The sequence below is a fragment of the Sceloporus undulatus genome, chromosome 8, assembly GCF_019175285.1.
Source record: "Sceloporus undulatus isolate JIND9_A2432 ecotype Alabama chromosome 8, SceUnd_v1.1, whole genome shotgun sequence".
Lineage (NCBI taxonomy): Eukaryota > Metazoa > Chordata > Lepidosauria > Squamata > Phrynosomatidae > Sceloporus > Sceloporus undulatus.
The window spans coordinates 5,810,709-5,831,348 of NC_056529.1; the positions used below are offsets into that span (position 1 = coordinate 5,810,709).

The window sequence follows — 20,640 nt, forward strand, 5'->3', positions numbered from 1 at the left end:
TTGGGATTCCCTTCCTCCCTCACAGCACTCTGAGCCTCCACATGTGAACCTACACTAGGTTGAGCCATATCCCCACACCACAACTTACTAGCCAGCTCCTAAAGCCCCCTGGACATCCATTTTCTGCTTTATAGGCAGAAGGGAGGATCACAGAAGGCCTTCCTCTTAGCCAGATGCAAAATGATAGTGCTGAGATCTGCCATGGTCCAAAGCATTAATGCCATCATTTCATATCTATCTATAGGAACATAACCAGGTGTTTCTACAATCTTGCCAGCTACTCATAAAGCAGGGACAAACCATGTGTGGACTTCAAAGGTTCAATAGGTTTGGAGAATATATGGTTCAGCCTAGCATAGCTACACATGAGGACCTACTACACTACTCTGGGCCATACAAGATTGCAGCCTATGTGAAGGAAACCCCTTCTCAATGCAATAAAACAAATTGTATGCAAGCATCTACGTTCATCTGTTTATGTCATTTTTTCCCCTTGAGGAGGAGGTCCATAGGTTTCATCAGATTCTTCAAGTGGGGCAAGGTTAAGAACCACTGGCCTTTAGACCTAGGCTCCAGTTGAAATCTTTAATTTTCTTCTGTATAGGCCAAAGCCATTTCAGAATTCAGGTCGCTGTGTGGGAATCCACGTATGGAATGGCTGACCATTTTTCTCCTTCGCAAGAAGGGGAGGATGAAGGTCAGCAGCTATAGGGGACATTAGCAGAACTTAATGAAGAGATGCTGTGAAGGTCAAGGTTTGAATAATTGAAAGCACTGGCTAAACGTTGGGACCTGAAGGCACGATGGGTAGCCCTTACTTAGAGTATGATTGCCCCTGATGAATGGGAATGGCCTCGTTTTCCAAGGCTGCTTCAAATTAGCCTCAAAATTACCAGCATTTGTCATTGTTCAGACTTGGGCCTTCCAATATGTCCATGGAGTTAATATGGTGGTGGTAGACAGTCCTTCTTTTAAGGCAGCATGTCACACATTGGTCTAAACTCTATTGGTTAGTCCCAGCTAGAGTAGACCTAATTGTTGAATGGTGAGTCAACACAGTAAGCTCCATTGATTCAACAGGTATCTTCTGTTTGGGATTTACAATAGGATTTGGGTCTCTGTGTCCAGATTATAACACTCTGCATCATAGTACATATAAGAAGAGCCCTGTTGGATTACTCCAATTGTCAAAAGCTATCTAATCCAACATCCTCTTTCCCGCAGTGGCTAGCTAGATGCCTCCAGAAAATCCAAATAGAAAATAATGGCCTTCTCTTGCTGGTGTTACAGAGCTTGGAAGCAGCTAGTGATAAACAGCTTCCAATTAATTCTTTTTGCAATGCTAAGGGATAGCTAAATTAAAGTGCCATAGCATGGTAATGAGGGATGTTTTTACTTTGTTGGAAGTGTAACTGTAATTTTAGTTACAAGGGGTGATATTACCAAATGGTGCAGCAGGAATTTCACATGGTTCATGTGCCGGTTCAGGCTGTGGCCTGTATTTTGTTGCAGGAGCTGAGGAAACAATAAGGTGGGATTGGGTGACAATGTACAGGCCACTCTGCATATGTGGTTACCATGCCACAATATAGAGTTCTTGCTTGCTCTTTTCATTTGCCATTATGTTTTTATTTAACAGTGTACAAAGTGGCTTAGCATTACATAGGCAAAAACAGAGAAGTCTCTCTCTAAGTGGAAGACATGCTGCAACCTTTGTTGTTGTGCACCTACAAGTCTGCAACTTCCCCAAAGTGGTTTCCATGCTTTGTTCCAGTTACATTCCACATCACTTGAGCCACATGCAGCTTTCAGGATATCGATAGTTGTTTGAATAAAGGAACTGTGTGTTACCCAACAGAATTCATTTGAAAGGTTGCTGCCGAATCTGTACTTGCCAAAATTCTGCAAATACATTTGTTAAACTCTATCATTTATCATCAGCTGAAGGTTTGATTTTCAAAGACACCTCTTTCCTCCACTGGCATTGAGTCAGGGCTTGTTTTAAAATGTAGCCATCAATCATCTTGATGGATCAAAAACATGTGTGAGCTTTTGCCCTGTATCATTTTTTAAATAACAATTAGTGCTCTTGGAACGGGACACATTTTTGCTGATGTTACCCTTCTGTCTGGTGTGCAGAGAGAAGCCAGCGGATAACTGCTCCATCAATGCCTCTGGCTTGGGAAAGAACAGGCAAGCATGCATCAATAGGGCAGTAAATGGAAATCTGAATTGTTCGTGAAAAATAAGCTGGTTTCCTTGGAAAATATTGCCAGTTTTGAAAAGAGAGAGAGAATGACCTCTGTTTATGTGCTCTTTCTCTCTCCCGCCTCTCTCTATTGCAAGGTGGATACTTAAAGAATATGGTTTTTTTGAACAGCAATATTGTGTTGTACTTAGCAAAGCTACTAAAAGAACAATCAGTGGGAAAGACTACCCATTTCTCCATGCATCTGGTCACAGGATCTATGTCTCAAACCTCAGTCCAGTTTAATGTGCTCTGAACCTTTTTAGGAATGAAATGAAATTGTAACAGTTGGAACTAATTTGGAATAGAAAACAACATTAGTAGTAATGACTACTACTTGTGGTGTAGGCTTGGTGTGGTGTAGTGTTGGACTTGACTGGTTGGAGACCATAGTTTAAATCTCCACTCAGCCATGGAAACCCACTACATGATCTTGGACAAATCGCACCCTTTCAGCCTCAATCCTCCATAAATCAGTGTGGGTTTGAAGGCACATACAAACAAGTAGATGATGATGATGATGACTCATGATGCACAATGACTATTTGAAAAATATTCTGATCTGGTGTAAACAACTTTGTCCACTAAAAGGATTAATACACAAGAACCATTTTCTCCTGTGTTATGCGTGAGTTTTAGAACTCCAGACTTTGAAGCCTGCACCTCATAGCAGTGAAGATCATCCCAACATTGTTTCTTTTAAGGTGACACATGAATGAATCATCAAAGTATGTGTCCCCACTTCAGAACTTTTGGGTTTTCTCAAATGCAAGAAATCACTCTCCTTTGTAAGATTAATAGACTAAGATTTCTTTAATCAGGTGACAGCCTCAGTTATTGCAAAGCAATAAAGCCACTTAGCTCACATCTGTTGTTCTGAATTATTTATGGGTCAGGTTTGACTCTGAATAACTGAATTTGATCAAGGTGTATGTTGGAAGGGGAGGACACCAGATATTACTACAGAGACATACAGTAAACTTTTAATGACATGCTGAGTTCCCCAACTCTGAGCCAGCTCAAGGACTTGCACAGTGATTTGTAGCTATGCTTAAGCAGTTGCATGCCTTCACAGTCACTGATCTACCAAATGCAAATTTCTACTACAGGTTGTGTATCTCTTATTTGGAATTCCAAAATCTGAAATGCACCAAAATCCCACATTATATTGGCTGAGATAGTGGTTAAGGCACCAATTCTAATGATCATAAGGTTGGAAGGTTGGCAGTTCGAGGCCCAAGTGCTGCATGATGGAGTGAGCTCCCATTACTAGTCCCAGCTTCTGACAACCTAGCAGTTTGAAAGCATGCAACTACAAGTAGATAAATAGGTACCACTTCAGTGGGAAGGTAACAGCGTTCCATGTGGCCAAGCTGGCCACATGACCACCAGAGTTGTCTTTGGACAATGCTAGCTTTTTCACTTAGTAATGGAGAAGATCATCACCCTACAGTTGGTTATGACTAGACATTCATATCAAGAGGAACCTTTACCTTTAAACATGCATGAAAGGAAATTGAAACTAGATGAGTCTTTTGCAACTGGTCAATCTAGTCCAGGGTTACTGCTCAGACTAGACCTCCAGGATCTCAGGGAGGGCTCCCCATTCAATGTTACACAAGATCTATTGAAACTGAAATGGTGGGCTCTGTATTTGGCAGTTTTTACATGCACAATATGTGCATTCCCCCGTCCCATGTTGAGTAAAATGTCCACTTGCTTCCATAGTTGCACATCGGGACTAAATCTTAACTTTGAATGAAGTCCACACTGTGCTTTTCACGTTTAGTGTCAGACGGATAGACAGCCCAAAAGTCTTTGTGTGCTAGATATGTTTTTTGTGTGTGTCAATTCAAGGCAATTTGAAAGATTGACCTGGTGCAATGGGGTCTCTCTTTGCCATCTTCCAAGGAGTAATCCTGAATTACCTTTCTTTCTTTCTCCTCTCCTTTCCCCTTCAGGTTCAACCCTTTTTATCACACTAAAGTGCCAATCAATACTGAGAGATAGATGTTACATCTTGGCTTTTTACAACATTACCTGTCCCAGAAGGGACACTGTATCTTTAAGGAAATGGACCTGATACCCTGTTTCTGAAGGATTAAAACACTTTAAAGAGACAGAAGCGGCTGTAAACCCCTATCATATTCTTATTCGCTCTTCATTATCTTGTCCAGTATCTATCCCTGCTGAGTAAATCTGGTTGTGTGTTTCTCCAAAGTGGTCATAAGGAGAAATTTATTTACTTCTTGGTGCACTGGAGGGGCATTACTGAGTTTCAAGGCTCTCCGAAGTAATAAAGATTTTGCAGTGTGAGCAGAAGGAGCAGGGATTTCAGAACTTCTTTCCCCCTCTGAGGTCGTTTGGCCGGCCGAAAGGGGAGACACTTCTCATTTCTCTGACAGGCTTTATTTCCGTAAGATTTTCCAATTAGCAGGAAAAGGTCACACTAATGTTAGCGCTGTGCAATGGGAAGGGATCGTGCTATGCAAATAGAGAGATCATTGAAAAGGACTATATATGTATGTGTGTGTTTGTGTGTTGTTCTTTTGAGTTTCCTAAATTACAAACATGGAAGAGCATGCCACAACAGGAAAAACAGGGGACCGGGAGATAACAAATGGAGGAGTGGAGTTTATCTGCGTGGGATCTGGAGTCCCTCTCTTTCTCTCTGAAAACAGGGGCTAGAATCCTGTTGGTTTGTTCCAACTAGTGGAGACCCACAGAGTTATTTGTTGAACTGTGAGTAGGTAAAACAGGAGTGGCCAACTTTGCATGCATGAGGGGCACTTTTCTTCACTGTGCCCACCTTGGTGGGCCACACCGGCGTGTTTTGCAACACCTGAAATGACACGACGTCACTTCTGGCTACCATTTTGGTCAATTCTTCAGCCATTTTTCAAAACCAGAACTAAATTCCTGGCTATTGCTGTTTGGTTTGGTTTTTCTTTGGTATTTTTGGAAGTCTGTTTAGAACCCGCAGGAACCCAGGGACAAAACCCTTCTCATTGATCCACCCTATTGCCCCCTTGTTACTATAAATAATGAGAGCAGGGATGGTGTAGTGGCTTGAGCACTGGACAATAACTCTGGGGATCAGGGTTTGATTCCCCATTTGGCTGTGGAAGCTAGATTAGATTAGCATCCTGAGTAACTTTTCTATCTTAGAATGGAATTCCTAGAATAAAGACTTTATTTTGCTTCTCCAAGACATTGGTGTCTTTGCCCCTTAGAAAGGATCTCTAACCACTGCACACATTCTCTATGAAGTCTCAGGATGGGAGACCGCCAATGAATATCAGGTGCCATAGACCATATTTCAAAGGTTGGAACTGACAAAGCCAATTCTGATTATTCCTTGCCTAATAAAAAACCTATGACATGCGACATGAAGACACATACTCATACTTCTACACTGTTTCATACTGGTGCTACTCTTCTTTCTCTTGGGCTTTGTTTGCTCCGTTCCAATACCCCAGTAGCCCCTCTGAGGAAATATGCCAAGAAAACCCCATGATAGGGTTGTCATAAATTAGAAATGACTTGAAGGCAACCACCAACGATGACAAACTCCCTCATCACTCTCTCATTTGGCTGTTTCACCTGCTGTCCTCGGTCTCCTTTCCAACCTAAATGTTTGCCTGCATCTCTCAGCCTGTGTTGCCTCCACATTTCCTTTTCAAGGCTGCTAGTTTGCCTAATACATTGCCTAATACACTTTCTGTTTACTCACTTTGTGGGCATAATCCGCTTCCATTACAAGCTGTTTTGTGTCAGCTTAATCCTGCTGACAGGGTGCCCTTGGCCCCAGAAGATGCTGCACAATTTAGATGAAGTGCAGGCCCTTCCATTTGCAACAGACTTGTTGATTCAGCTGGTTTTCATAGAATCTTTGTTACTGGTAGGAAATGAGGGATGCAATAATACATGTGCCTTTTTTTTGACAATGCCAAAACAACATGAAAATGTGGCTCCGTTTTGAAAACAAGAGTAACCTATGAATTTGTAGTGTGTGCAATATGCACTTTTTGCCTGTCAAGATAACCTCCAGATGAAGGAAAGCCAGTCATATAGCTCCCTAAACCGAAAGTCTGACCACTAATGCAGCCCGCTCTACAAAAGTTTGGAAAAGTTGCTTTTTGGATCATATCTCCCAGAATCCCCCAACTATCATGACCAATGGCCAAGCCGACCGGGGGGTTTCTGGGAGCTGTAGTCCAGACAGGTTTTTTTCCTAGCTCCACTATTTTCTGTGACCTATTCTTAGGTTGGATCTACACTACCCAAATAAGTCAGTTCCACCTTGCATTATCCTGCAATGGTTTGAACCTCTTTAGAGTCATATTTAAAAGACATAATCTACACAATGTATATTGCCAGTTACACCTGTTACCTGTTTTTCCAAGAAATTTCAAAGTAAACAGTGACTTTAAAAAAAATCACATTAATGCCTACAAGATGCAGGTCTTGTTTGACAGCATTCAAGCATCATCTATTCCTATAGCACTGGAAACAGAGTGGATAAGGTTTTGAGTCTTTTTACTAGTGTGGATCAGGCCTCGATGTATTGTGCCTCACCCACGATAATGTATTTTGCAAACCCAAACTCTGCTATGGCCTAGGGCCAAGACAAAGTTTGGATTGAACGGAATGAACAAAATGGGACTGAATGTACTGTCTCTGACATTAACAAGGTCCCGTTCAGAATGGACACATGTCTTAGCATCTCCTGCTCCATCGCAAATATATAAGGCCAACTAGGTCAGAGACATAGGCCAATTGATCCAATTCTTCTTGTACCTCCAAAGAAACCCAGCAAAGGAGATGGTGAAAGTCTCAAAATGCAGTCTACTGCTCCAACTACCAGGCCACCTTTCCCCCCTCATCTCCAGTTCAATTCCTCCTGCGGATCAAAATGATCCCAACGGATCCTTTAAAACAGTGCTGACCAGTAGTTTTCTTTTTACTAGACATTTCTCTCTTCCTTGCTCTCTTTCTGTCTCACTCAGTGAAGCTTTAATCTGCAATACTATTGTTTACTGAGCTTTTTGCGAGAAAAACAGGAGCGTGTTTTTGTTGTTGTTGTTGTTGTTGTTGTTGTTATTTTCCCTCTGAACTAAAATGGAAGCAAGCAGTTACCTAAGAATACCAGGTTCTGGTACAAGCCCTGCATACTACTTCAGGTTACATAAGTCATAAAAATTGGTTTGTCAATGCCAATATAGTTTTAATACTTACATACAAAGTTATCTTTAGCAGATGTGGGTTTAAACGCCCTGCAATAACTTTACTTACAAGAAACAAATTAGTTTCAATTTATAATGCCTATATTCCCCCAGATGTTTACAAGACATGAGGCCTGGTTCAGAGTTGGTCTCTGTTTGCAAAATCTGAAGCCTGATTGGTAACAGGCGGAATGGAAACAAAACATATAGGGTAACTACAGAGGTTGCAGCAAAACAACAAAACTGGAAATTCATCCATCCATCTATCTATGTCATATTTACACACATGAACATAGCTTTTCCTCCAATTAGTCTAAAGACCATGGGTTTCTTCTCTCCCCTGATACATTGTCAATACAGTTCTATGAAGCAGGTCAATCTAAGATCAAATGTAGGTCCTAATCCAACACTTCACACTTTCTCTGTAAAACTGTTTATGGTGGACTCATTCATTGCATTGGCATTGCCATTCGGTGAATGGGTAAAAAGATGACAAGTTTCAGTCTAAGGAGAGGGCTAGATATTTAAGCCAGAGGCAGATTAAAATGCCAATGATATCATCATCATCACCTCACCTTCTCCAGGATGATCAGCAAAGTTCAAGAAATATAACAAGCTGGAATGTGTTCAGAGAAGGGCAACCCTGATGATCAAAGGTCTAGAAACTAAGCTTTATGATCTTTAACTGTCTGAAAAGATGTCACATAGAAGATGGAGCGAACTTGTTTTCTGCTGCTCTAGAGACTAGAATAAGAACCGGTAGATTTCAAATTGCAAGAAAAGAAATTCCACCTAAGTATCGAAAAGAACCAAAGAGCTGCTCAGAGGTGGAATAGGTTGCCTCAGAGAGTAGTGGCATCTCCTTCTTTGGAGGTTTTTCAACAGAGGTTGGATGTCACCTCTTGGGAGTATTTTAGTTTTGTGTTCCTTGACGACAAAGGGTTGGATTAATGGCCCTTGTGGTCCCTTCCCACTCTATGATTCTACAACATGTTTGGAATCAATCTGTTTAGCATCCGCACCCATGTAGTACACCCTATTGACCTCCAGCTTTCCAACCCACTGGCCTTTATGTATCTGCTACCCCCCAGAGTCACACTTGGCTGAAGTTTCTCCATAGTAATTTGGTTAATTGGATGAGTAAGCATTTAGTGGCAACTACGGAAACTCTGTCTCCACGTGGCACTCCATCAAACCTGATCAGTTGGCTGTTTCCCCATTCATCAGTGACTGTGGGTTTTCTTAAGGAAGGTTAAGAGAAGGTAACTTTTTTTTAATAACAGAAAGAACTTGCTAAATAATAGCAGCCTCAAAGAAGCACACACAATTTTCCTCCTTTTTTAAGCATAAAGGGAAGACGGACTGCCTGCTTTGAAGGCGTTTGATTGAAGAGTGCTTCCAAAGCAAACAGTGGGACTGATCTTTTGGTCATGCATGCTAATCATTTCCAGAATAGTATATCCTTTCTATTCTTCCCTTCTGTCTTTCTTTCTTTCTTGGAAGATGATTTGTTTCTACAGTAGTTGGCCTTCTTTAGGGGGCAATTATCATTTTTAATGCTGCAGGCAAAGAAGTATTAATTTTTTGGCACAACAGAGAAGGACACTGTAAAAGTGAGAAAATCCTGAAAAGTTAGCCTGGTCTGTGTGTTCTCAGCAAATATGAAGGTTGAATCCCACTTGGTTGTGAAGACGTCCAGAAGGGTAAGAATAAACTGGAAAGTGCTGGTTATGGGTACAGGTGCTCAGCTTCAAGCGTTGCCATTTCAAGTGAAAGGTACTCCTAAAAATGGCTAAGACCCTGCGAAAAGGATATTGCTGTTGGGAAAGTTGGCTTCCAAGTCATAGCTGACTCCACAATAGACTGTCATGTTTGAAAAACACAAGCAAAGAATCTTATGCGATGTGTACCTTTGAGTAGTTTTACAAGATCTGAGATATAGGAACTGAGGGCATGGAAACAGCCTCACAAAGGGTTGTCTTATTATATCCTTTCAAGTTGTTCCCAACTTATGGCAACTCGAAGGTGACCTTATCATAGGGTTTTCTGGGGCTGAAACTGTGCAACTCACCCAAAGTCACCCAGTAGTTTTTCATGGCTGAGCGGGGAATTGAACCCTGATTTCCAGAGTTGGAGTCCAATGCTCAACACCACTACACCACACTGGCTCCTCACAATAGTAGATGTCTTCAAATAGAAAACCATGAAGTAGAATGTATGGAAAAACTCCATTTGCTATTACTTAGGCTGTATTATGGAGCTGGTGGTGTAGTGGTTTGAACATTGGACTAGGACTGAGAGACCATGGTTACACACCCTTCAACATTTCACAAAGCCAAGCAACATCAGAGTGTGGTTAAGATGGCAAATGTTACTAATAAGGAAGGACACACAACCTTGGAGATGCTGCAGCAGTTTGCCTTTGACCAAGTCTACTGGGAAGGACAACATTTTCCCCCTCTTGTTCTTCCCCCCATGAGTTAATTGAGTACATACTACTTTGAACTCTTAATTCAGTATTCCGCAACTGAAGTATGCAGAGGACAAAAGGCAAATGTAAGAAGAGACTGTGACAGCTGAAAAAGTTAAGCAGAGGACTGTCCCTGCCAAATCAGGACAGTGGAAAGATATATGATTAGAATACCTGCTTAGCCGTGGAGATCCATTGGATAACCTTGGGCAAGTCACACACTCTCAGCCTCAGAGGACGGCAAGGGCAAGCCCCTTCTGAACAAAGCTAGCCAAGAAAACCCCATATGACAACCTTAGGGTTGGCCTAAGTTGCAAATGACTTGAAGGTACACCAAAACAACGTTATGCAGCTACCTGTGAACATTCATGGAACAGACCTGAACCATCTTTATCCCTTCCCTTTTGAAAACTATATGAAAACAAGAAAGAAATGGGTTTGTTTGGTTGTCTGGTAGTTGCAGGGAAAGCTTTTGCACCCTTGACATTAGTCAGATGAAAAACACTACTTTCTTTACTTGTTCCCTGAGCATGTGATTTCTCTATATCTCCTTTCCCTTCTCACATACATCATACATGCGCCCCTGCCCCATCTGTCAGATACTTGACTCCGCAATGTAACGTTCTGCTTGGAAAGTTTCAGTTTGCTGAAATTTGAAGCAATTTTCATAAGAGCTTCTTTATAAAGTTAACCGTTTGAAACGGGCTTGAAGGAAACCGTGTGTTGCTTTCATCTGCATCCTAAAGCTTAATTGAGTTGAATGCAAGTATAAACTTATAACAGACGTTTCAGTCATTCTGTTTAGCTCATCTTATATTTAAAAAAAAGAAGCCAGTTTAATGATCTTTCTGAAGGCTGTTTGACTGAAGCAGCAGAAACCAGCTTTACATCATTATTGAATAGCGCATAAAGGAATTATTTATCAAGATGGTCTGTTTGTTAATAGACCCAAATCAGGATTTCTTTTTGCCAAATACTGCTTTCATTTGCGGCCTTTGAATGAATTTCACTCAAACAATGCTAACATCTGATGATAAAACCCACTAATGAGGGGGGAATCATTCACATTTTTGATCCAGAGATCTCATTAACTCCAAACTTTTACTTTGTTTTTTGCTGATCAAATCATTAGAACATTTCTCTCTCCTCCCCCCCGCGCCCCGTCTCTGCTTTTCACTTTTGCAAACATTTCTGGAGAAATTATGCAGCCGTCTTCTGTCAGTTTTGGTGCATTGTTTCAAACGAAATGGCACAAGATGGGCAGGTGTGAACATGGCTTTAATTACGGGGGTGTGATCTGGGTGAGCAACTTATATGTTTCTTATACCTTGTGCAGGTCTTACACAAGGTCTTATACTTTGTGCTGCTGATAGGCATAATGAACAGCTTACGTATGAGGACCCCTCTTCTCATTGATCATATGGTTGGACACACTGTTCTGACTCCAGGCAAGTGACATGTTAACAGCAGGACTTTGCCAGTGGTGTGTACCTGCGAATGTAATAATAATAATAATAATAATAATAATAATAATAATAATAATTTATATTTTCCTGCCTGTCCCGAATGGATCGAGGCAGGATTACAACCCATAAAGATTGGACTGGGCTGCTTGAAGACCGGTGAGTGTTTGTTCCTCCCTTGCCTCAACACCTGCCTCAGGGAGGATATAAGCAAGCCTACAACCCATAAAATATATACAAGAACACATCAATAAAATACCAAAAAAAAATTACATTAAAACTAGTTCATCATCATACAGCAATACAATACAACTATACTGTGATCAGAAAGTGGAACAGCATTTCTTACACGAGGTCAGGAGGGTAAGCTCACCAGAAGAGATCCGTCTTAAGTGCCCTCTTGAAGGCTTCCAAGGAGGCAATAAGACGGATCTCTTCCAGGAGACTATTCCATAATTTTGGAGCAGCCGCACTGAAAGCTCTTGGGGAAGTCATTACAAATCTGGCTGGTTGATGTTCGAATAGATTCTTCCCAGTAGTTCTGAGAGTGTGGGGCGGATTATTATGTCGGGAGAGGCATTCCCACAAGTAACTTGGACCCAAGCCATGTAGGGCTTTAAAAGTAATGACCATCACCTTGTATTGCGCCCGGAAGCTATGGCAGCAGAGGACTTGAAGCACTTGTTCCCTTCTCCACCTGTGTCTGGACTTGTAATAGGTAATGAATGGCAGCACTGGCCTTTTAAGATTGGTGATGCTTGTCACCCTCTGAATCCGGCTCAATCCCTGCTGTCCACACTCAGAAGATTCTGGATTTCCCTGGAAAAATCCAGAGTACCCTGGGAAAGCCAGAGAAACCAGCAAGATTTTCAAAACCAGATTAACAGTCAGATTCACTGTGAATTAGGCCCTACAGATCATAGCAGATACAGGGCAGGTTTGGGGTCAATGTAGACAAGCCCTCAGACTAACTTCCCTCACCAAGTTGTTGCAGAAATAAATGCTACTAAATATCAGGAGCAAGCCAATAAAAAGAGTTGGCAGTTCTTAAGTAGTTAAATGGTTGCCCTTTGGATCGATAGAAATGGATCCAAAGGAGTGTTTTGCCATGATCAGAAAGGATCGCTATTCCTCTAAAGGGCCGTCTCAATCCAAGAAAGGGAACCTTTGCATCCAGCCCTCTGTACTTGCATTCTGTGCTATGCTGAGCACTTCTAGTAGTAGCAGCAATTACAAGTGCAATAAAGTCTTGGATACCCAAGAGGAAATAAATGCATAGCATTCTTTTACTGGATGGGCAGTACATGTCAATACTGATCAGAAGCTAATGATACTGTATCAACACACTCTAAAGTAAAAGATTATAAATGGCACACTTTACTCAGAGTAAGAAAAGAGTAGGCTTTCTTATTTTGCTTTGCCCAGCTGAAGACAAATTATACATAACTGTCCAACAAAAGGAAAAAAAGGGAGGAGGAGGAGGAGGAAGAAGAAAGAAAGAAAAAGAAAAAATTGGCTTTCAGCAGTCATGATCAGACACTTCTCAAAAGGGTATTTGAAACACCCACTTTATTGATCATTATATATTGCCATCTCATGGTATGTCCAAACTACGATGGCCTCAGTCAAGTCATCTTGGCTCCTAGGGAGAATTCAAGCTTGATTTGCTCTAGGATCCATTTGTTGCCTATTTTGAGAGTCCATGGTATCCATAGAACTCTGCTCAGGTGCCACATTTAGCCTATGAAAAATCAGTGGAAAACCTACAGTTCAGTCCAACAGTTTTTGGACTTTACTATTGCAGGACACCTGGGTAGTGTCTAAATTTGTACAAATTTGTAGTCTGTTCCCTTGAAATGCATGTTCAATCCATCCTAAAGGTAGACAGCCCCTGCTCTCTGTCAGTATTAAAAAAGGGGATGGAATGTAAATCAGAGCCCCTACTCTTGAAACATATTTTCTCCCTTCTGCTCATATTAGATCTTCATTTGTTAAAAGCTCATTCCCCAGAAGAACCAGGCTGATTCTTAAAGCTAAGTAGGAACGGAAATTCGTAATGGTTTGACGCTATTCTCCCAGTCCATTTTTTAACTTTTGCCATCTGGCTTTTCTATCTGATCAAGATTAATGAGCTCTTTTGCTTGTTCAATAGCAAGGCAATCCTGACGGATGCTTTGGGTCTCTCTTCCCCCACTTCTCCAAATGTCTAATGAACATAACCTCTGGGTAGCTTACGCTAATTTTGGGCCCCATACTGTGGCTTTTGCCATAGAGTTGCTTTTTTTCCATAGCTCATCCATTTGGCATAATGTGAGTGATATTATTGAAGCAAAGGGAACGGCACAGGCATTTTCTGGGTCTGTGGGATATTCCTATTACCTGAGTGAATAAAAAATGGATTGGGGGGAGAAAGGGGAGGGGAGAAAGTCTGCCTCTTCATAAACGGCGATAGTATAGAGCATGACTTGATTTATTATCTTTGTACTGTGTGCTAGCATGTTTAATTCATGGGCTACATTAAAAGCCTCATTTTGCTGTTCCTACAGCTGCATCTACAACTTAGCAACTGCTTTGCAAGTTCCATAGAATCCAGTGAAAGATGGCTTGCCCTGTAGGATTTAGAAATAAAGTGCCAAAACGAGTTTCAAATTTCATGCCAATGAACAAAACGCTCAGCTCCGGTGTTTTAACAGTAACGGTACTAGTCATAAAAATCACTGTCGGCATGCACTTTGAATTAGAAGTACTCAAAGGTCTCGGGTGCATGTGGTTTCAAGAATCCTTGCAACAATCCTACAAGGTGGGCCAAAGGATTATTTCCATATTGCAGATGACGGGAAAGAGTTCCTAGGTCTTTTCACACTACACAGTATAGCAGATGCAGCAGTGTATTTTTATTTATCAAGAGTTTTTCAATGAGCTTATTGCATACCCTCCGACATTTCATGGTTGAAAACTGGAAACACTCCCATTACGCGTCCATTACAGTTTACACATGGGACATGAATGGGAGAAGTGCATGGGGATATGATAATCTTCCCCTCGATCACACTATTACCACATTTTAATGACACTTGCTTCATCCGTGTGAAAGACTCCTGGGACATGTGTAGCCATGTAACACCAGAGAGTGGTCAAGATGGCAAAAGGTATTGAGAAATACAAACATAAGCTATGGCTTGTCTGCATTGGTCAGGATACTCCAGGGGCAGCCTAGAGTGTGGACTGTGCCCCCACTTTTCCCCATTATCTTGGTCTCTGCTTCTGCACATGTGTGCAACTGGGCTCTCCGGCACATTTGCTGCAGCTATGGGTCGTTCACTTCTGAGGTCAGAACAAGGTGCCTAGTGACAGTCACATACTGGGAGCCTCATTCTGACCTCAAAACAGGCAATCCACAGCGGTGGCAGAAATGCTGGAAAGCCCAGTGGGACACCCATGCAAACTGCTGCTGTAGTGCAGGGACAGAGGGTTCCAGATCTTCCAGAGAGATCTGGACTCCAGATCGTCTTGAGCAACAAGTACATTTTTTGTTTGTTTTTAAACTCTGTTGTAACCTTCTTATGCCCTTGTTATGCTGCAGGAAGTGTGAGACAATGCCTGCAGCAGAAATGGGGTTTGGGCTGTACATCATCCGGAGAGTACAATGCCAGAATGGGGATGAGGGGTGGGGGGTGGCCTTTTGGCCTATGGAGACAAGAGCTAGGAGAAGGTGTAGCCATTTACTTTTGCCTGTGTCTGCATGGGAAAGCAAGATTCTGCCCTTCCTTGTCCATTCACTGTGCTGACTTCATTGGGAGCAAACTACTTTTGGACTCTACACTCAGTTTTCAGCAATTGAAGTAAACTTGAGGATGAAGGCAGAAACTGGGATAAGGAGAGAGAAAATAAGACAACGTAGGATTAATTGGGACGGTCTCTGATAAACTGGGGAAAGGGTATTTTATTGTTGTAGCAGGTAGTTATCCACTATGATAAAAGTTTCATTGCAATTCTATTGCCAGGAAATCTTAGAAAGATGGGAATGATGTATTGTGTTTTAGTTTGTGTGTTATTAATTTGTTAATTAGTCTGTTAATATTTTTAATACATTTGTGTAATACTTTTTTTTAAAAAAAAAGTTCACCACTGCTATCCACATGTTGGGACCTTTCTTTCCACCCAAAAGAATTTCAGTGTCACATTTGCTTATTTGTTTGCCAACAAATAGCCTGAGGTGCTGTCCTTTGTCGTTTTAAAAATTCAATGCATTCTGAATTCCTATAGACTAATCCCTATAAAGTTCATATTAATTAGAAGATGCACCTTAAAGTTCAACTTAATTAGTTAATGTTTCATTCCTCCGGGATCAAGGTGTTTGGGGATAACTTATCTGCAGATCTGTAGTTCAGGACAGATAGGTATAGGATGACAAAAGAAAGGGATGGTTAATGATGGCGGAAAAAACAGAAGACGGCAGCAGGAGGTGACTTATCATATTGATGGGAATTGTGTCCCTCCGTATGTTGTTAGACTGCAGGTCCCAGCCTCCCCATGGGCTATGTTGGATAGGGCTGAAGTCGGCATGGTGTAGTGGTTTGAACATTGGAGATCAGGGTTCAATTCCCCCTTCAGCCATGAAAACCCATTGGTGACTTTGAAAAGTCAAACACTCTCAGCCCCAGAAAACCCCATGATAGGGTTAAATTAGGATCACCATAAGTCAGCAGTGACTTGAAGGCATGGGAGAACAACAGTACAAACTGAAGAGAAAATACTCAGAAATGAATGACGCCTGTGCATTCAGCACTTAGGATTTATTTATTGCATTGCATTGTTTTGCATCTGCAGTCACCCCTCCTAACCCACAGATCTCAGATCTGCACCCTCAGATATCCGCAGAGGGGTGACCTCTTCTATTTCCACATGCCCGACGCATGTGTCCGGGCCACACACAAATTTGTGTTCAAATTTGCACAGGGAAGTAAAATCAATTAAAGGTCGATGTGAATGTGTGAAAATCCACAGCAATTTGCACAATATGCTTATGTGTACACCAGCCCTAGAAAATCCCAGGATTCTGTAGGGTGCAACCAATGATGATAATGTGGTATCAAAGTGCTATAACTGTGTGGTGTGAAAGAAAACTGTGCTATAGATGGTGGCTATGGCTGGGGAGCGGCAAGCACAGCGAGTGACAAAGAACGGAAGGGAGAGGGAGAAGCTTTTCATTACTCAGTCTCTAGAGCCCTTAAGTTCTCTGGCTGGCCAGCAAACTGAATTAAAATGCTCTCCTCCTTCTGTAGCCATGCAGGTTGTTCAAACAGTAGCACTTCATCCACTCACACTTGCCAGTAAGTGGTGCCTTCTGCCAAGAGTGGCTAGGAAGGCGCTTCAATAATATCACAATACAGCCTTTAAATAATTTGACAAGGCTATTTGGAAGACAACCAGGAAAATGATCAGGGCAGTCATTTTCCTTTTGGGAGGCTTTTTTCCAGGATTCAAGATTGCTCCTGTTCCTAGCTGACTTTGCCCTGTAGGTTTAAGGAGTACCTACTTACAGCTTCTGTATGCCGCCTTTACTTTAAGAATCTGAAAGCTGTATTTTTAACTTTGGAATGGCCCTAGACATGATATGCTAAGAGTGTGATACTTTCTCTAGTGAAGCATAGGAGATGATAAAGCATTGCCCAATAATCTTTCCCCCCCCCCAAATATCTTAGATCTGTGTTCGCTTAACCAATCAGTAGCAAAACAGGGGGATATAATGAAATGCACTGTAAAACCTCTTTCTTTCTGTTCTCTAACCTCTTTCTTGCACTATACACAGGCTCCTACTCTTCTGCGCTTGGCTGGGACATAGAAATGCTTCTTTTTAATGTTATCTGGCCGCAGGTTGACAGTCTGAGGCCTGTTACAGACTGCCAAAATAAAGCTGCTTCGGGTCTCTTTGGAGGTATGCTACTTAAATGATGCATGGATCCGGAGGTCGCGCCAAAGCCACACTCCATTCCTAAGCACTGGAGTGCAGCTTTGGTGCAGCTTCCGGATTCTTAGGATGCATGCATCATTTAAAAGCATACCTCCAAAGAGACCTGAAGCAGCTTTATTTTGGCAGTCTGTAACAGGCCTCAGTCAACTATTTGCAAAATCTTCAGTATAAAGGGTATTGTCTCTAACATTGAACTCCAAAACCTCTGGTAAACTCCAGAGGTACCAAACCTGAACTGCATGGGCTCTCCACAAATGAGCAAGAAGATTAAAATCCAGGGGATGTTTTAAAATCTTAGCACAGAGAATATATCTTTAATTCTGATATCCTTGCTCAAAACCAATGAATGGAGGGCCATAGTTTCTCAGTCTTTTGGCTAAGATCAAGTTAGTACCAGCTCTTATTAGTTTAATATTTGACATATTCTCATTCCGAGTGTAGTATTTCTTGATAGCCAGCATTCACTGGGATCAAGTCTTCATCTAGCCAAGCATAACTTTGTGAAAACTACCCCACTCTTTGACTTAACCAAAGCTGTGCTCTTGATGGCTAAGCGGTTCTAAGTCCCCTGCATTTCTCTTGAGAGCTGTCAGCATCCTCATTCATTGTGGAGACCAAGTAGTAGAAGCACTCCACCTGCTCCAGGGTGACTCTCTTTTTCTCTTTCTCTCCCTCCCTCCTGCAATTGTGATGCTCACAGGGACATGAACCTTGCCTGTTGTCATGACCTTGTTTTATTAGATGTTCTAATAGAAGATGGTATGGATATTAGCTGTAATTACTCATTCTGTGGGATTCGGTAGGTCACTCTTTGTACCAGAGTTGAGAACCTTCATTGTCCACATAGCTTAAATTACTGAACATCCCACCATCCATCCTGAATTAGTGCTCATTAATGAGCTTGTGGTTCAAGATATTCCCTGTTTATTATTCAGAGCCCCCAATCATTCACGTAATTTTGTGCAAGTAAAAGACATTGAAAATAATAATAATAATAATAATAATAATAATAATAATAATAATATACCATTTCCCTTTCTTTAAAGGGACAACTTTAAAGAAAACTGCGGGAGCTGTTTGATTTTCCCAAAAGTAAAAAAGCAATCAATTTTGTCCACTTTCTGTGTGGGTTATTGTCAGATTAATGCTCAATGCTCCCTGATGTGTCTGAAAACAAGCCCACTTTTCTGGGATATTCCCAGAATTTAAATCCAGTTTCTGCACAGGATTTGACCACTTAGCCTCCCATGTGATAAACTCCTTTGTTGTGGTGCAGCACTGCATCCCAGGCTTATCCAACCCAGTGCGGCTCCAAATGTTTTAGGTGACATCTCCCTTCATCCCAACCATTGAGAAGACTGTCTCAGACAGATGGAAGCTCCAGTCTAAAACAGCTAGAAAGACACCAAATTGGGGCACTATAATCAGTAGAAATGCTGTGATCAATGGGAAGTCTGGATTGGGAATTAAATTAGGAAGACCAAGCTGTTCAGTCCTAAAGGTGACTGTGTATCTCTAAGCACCTGTAATTTCTCAGTTGGTCCAATGTTGCAAGATTGTTGGGTGTACAAAATAGGGTGTCCTGCTTGCCTCTACTGAGGGCAGCACAGCCAGGGAATATTCAGAGGAATAGTCCAGAGTCCAGTCCAAAGGTCACACAATACCAGTCAGTCAGTATCAGCAAAGGGCAGAGGCAAGAGCATAGTCACAAGACAAGTCCAGAAGTCAGATACCAGAGTCGTGAATCAAAGAGCAAGGAACAATAAAGCTGCAAGACTGGCTATCAGCTGCAAAGAACCTCTGCAGCTAGAGGTCTTTTAAAAGGCCTCTGCTTCTCTCAGCTGAAACCTATTAGCTCTTATGTTGGCTTCTAGCCTGGAAGGCCTCCTCAAAGACTCCTTGGCCTGCCTTCACTCCACAGGTCCTAGCACTTGCAGCCTAGCGTCCATAGAGTCTGTTTTTCCCTCTGCAGCTTCCTGAACCTTCTCTGAGACTCCTGATCCAGACAGCCCCAGATCTGCCCCTGTCTCAGCCTCCTCCATGTCTTCAGAGTCTGAGACCTCTGACTGTGCCTCTAAGTGAGGCCCAGGGCAGTCCATGACATAGGGAGACACAGCCAAGATCTCTCTTTCTGAGCTCCTATGGGCAATATTGGAAAAGAAAAGCAATATACAATATAAATCTGAGATGAGGATGAGGATCAAGATCCTATTTCACTGTCCTAGACATGAATATGTAACTAAGGGCTCATCTACATGGACAAATTCCCTCCAGGCTCACTGTGTCCTGTCAACTGTTTCTTGGTCTCAGTTCCTCACCTGGCATTAAATACCTACATCTGCTTGCCTCACTGAGGATGTTCACAAGCTAGGTCTACAAAGCCTTGCATCTACTGAAAACGGTGCATTAATAAGACAAACACTTATTGGCACTAGAATCCAATCTCCCTCCGCTTTGGATGGGGGAGGGCAGAATCTAGCTGGTTACTACTTGGATAATTGGGAGAGTCAGGAATGGCTGTAAGTTATCACAATCTTTGAAGAGGATCCAGAAACTGTAGCTTTCATCTCTCTAATTGTATGCTGGGGCTGTGAAGATATCTTAAGACTCTCTGTTTATCTGCCTGGTGAGGCACAACACTTTCTTATTAAAAACATATCTATCATGGTTAATGACTTGATATTTTTTCCCTTTAATACAGTACAATGACAGGTGTAGAGCAAAGCTGAGCATCATATGCTTGAGCAATATGCTTGCTGTTTCAAGATGCCTTGAACATCAGCATTCCTTCACGGTGCCAGAGGAAAAAGGCAGCGGAGGAGCGGCACGGAGGGGGGGGGACAACAACACAACTTACGCTGCACAGATTACACGCTTCTGTTAGAGAGAAAATAGTACCATTTGCAGTTTCAGTTAAAAGCATGTTGAAGTGCATATGGAAAATACCATTAGGAGGAACTCCAGAGCGCCTGAGTAAAATGGGTCATTAGGCTTTCGTTTGTTGGAGAGTGCCTCCCATCTGACAGTGCCGAATGGTAGCGTTTTTAGCAGCTTATGTTCCCAGTTACATTAAACAGACAAACAGATTGACTGTTTTGCATTTCTCATTTGACAACAGCTTGTCTTCATTTGCAGCACACTGGTGGCTGAGCTGAAAGCAGGGCGGGTGAGTGTATCCGAGGTCCTGGTTTTGAATAACAGCAGATGCCAACGTTTAACTTCAAAATCAATCAATTCTTTTTCCTGAGTGTGGATAAAAG

The 20,640-nt window shown here is 41.9% G+C and overlaps 1 long non-coding RNA gene and 1 pseudogene across 1 annotated transcript in view; both read left to right on the forward strand.

The window, feature by feature from the left end:
* Positions 1 to 20,640, forward strand: part of LOC121937517 — a 168,645-nt gene that overhangs the window by 120,290 nt on the left and 27,715 nt on the right. The window lies entirely within an intron of this gene.
* On the forward strand, positions 17,737 to 17,846 carry LOC121914979 (annotated as a pseudogene).